Source organism: Diaphorina citri, unplaced genomic scaffold, assembly GCF_000475195.1.
Source record: "Diaphorina citri unplaced genomic scaffold, Diaci psyllid genome assembly version 1.1 scaffold24083, whole genome shotgun sequence".
Classification (NCBI taxonomy): domain Eukaryota; kingdom Metazoa; phylum Arthropoda; class Insecta; order Hemiptera; family Psyllidae; genus Diaphorina; species Diaphorina citri.
Window position 1 is genome coordinate 8,929 of NW_007401424.1, and position 1,872 is coordinate 10,800.

Here is a 1,872-nt window from a genome sequence, read left to right on the forward strand (position 1 = left end):
GCTGTACACACTTATACAAACACGCTCTGTCATCACCTGCCAAAGTCGCTGCTGTAGCTAGCTGGTAGGTTGGTATATACTTGTGACTTGCGGTCGAATTATTATATTCTTTTATACATATTGAAAGTAGTCTTTCAGTGATTAGGTGTCTCACTGAATGGATCCACAACAAGAGGTACCACTTCGCTGTAAAGCAAGGTAAGGAGAGTATAAGTGCTACTCTACCACTATGTATAAGGCAGACTATTGTAATAGGGACTACCCTTAAAGCCTCGTGTAACCTTTTAGTATGTACAAACTTCAACGTGTGTATTTTGAGTTTGGTAGCGTCGAGTGAAGCAGTTGTGGTGTGGTGGTTGTGATGCTAGTGTCTCTGTGTGTTGATTTTTATTTGTCCTTGCGCACGCCATTTTAGGAGGCATGTAGGGTGAGTTTTGTCGGTGATGCATCGACGGCTGTCGACTACGTGTGGATACCGCTTTAGATTTTGGGATCGATCGGTTCTATTTGGACACCGAAAGTGCCCTATTTGAGCTAGTAGGTACTACAAAATCCGTATTGATTACAGAATATGAGGGCGAGATTCAAGAGACGACTACCGAATTTATCAATCCATGGACCTTGGTTCAAGACTCGAGAGTGTTTGAAGATGATGATGAGGATCTTAATGAGTACAGACAGGAATGGGAGGCACCTGAGTTTCAGACCACTACTACACAACCTACCAGAGCTACCAGGACACGGTAAGAGAAACACTGTACTAATCCCAGAGGTACTACAGGTTTGATGTAGGGAATTGTAAATACGGAGGTCTTATCCTCCCGAAGTTGAAGAGAGAGGAGAGGAGAAAGCCAGCAGTTCCGAGAACGAACCTTATCTGGTTAGGATAAAGTTCGCCCTCGGGAGGGAATCGAACCCACGATGATATTGTTTCGGACAACAACCTTAAATGATTTTTGATCAACTATCTTGGTTTACTTGGACACCACTCGACTGAACGATTTGTCCATCGATTATGTCCGGTGAACTGTTTGGTGAAGTCCACTAACTGACTCAAATAAATCATTCCTTTACAATTTGAACCGATTTCAGGCGAACATTCAACTGGACCCGAAATGTCAATTGGACAACCAGACTGCGTACTACCAGAAAATGGTTCACAGGGGTAACCTACAACTCAAGCCATTGCCTACCACATGAAGATCTACAACTACAACCGTATGTAGAACGGAACGACATACTCCAATATGTAGCCGTGGAGAAGACACACTATTACAACCAAATAATTGCCTATCGAGAGAAACAGATCAAGGAATATGAAGCAAAGATAGATAAGCTTGCCAATCAGATAGCCTCTATGGAAACGGTCGATAAAAGCATAAAGAAAGGTGAGAAATGGTTGAGAACAGTAGTTTATTATTGAACTGAGTCAAATAAGTCTGGCTTACTGACACCAAAATGTTTCCCCCATTTGGTTACTCCCAGTGGTCATAACACCCCAAACTCATTGTCCCATTCAAAAATTGTTACAGATAGTTTCAGGGTGACATCAGACACTGACATTGTAAGAAAGCTCTTCACGGATATGTACGTTCACAAGCTAAGCCAAGAAAAGGGTATCTATGAAAAATTCATCGAAAATTACCTTGAACAAATTGAAGTCTATAACAAACTGAATCAGCTGGAACCTAAGAAAGATGCTCTACTGAAAGAATTAAAAGAATATGAAAAAGAAATAGTTCGAGGAAAAAGGAAAAAGAAAGTAAATAATGAAACGTATATTGAAATGGAAAGACATAATAATAGCTACCATGCGATTTTGAATGAAAGAGAACCATTACTCCAGTAAGTACATACAGCAACTGACCATTA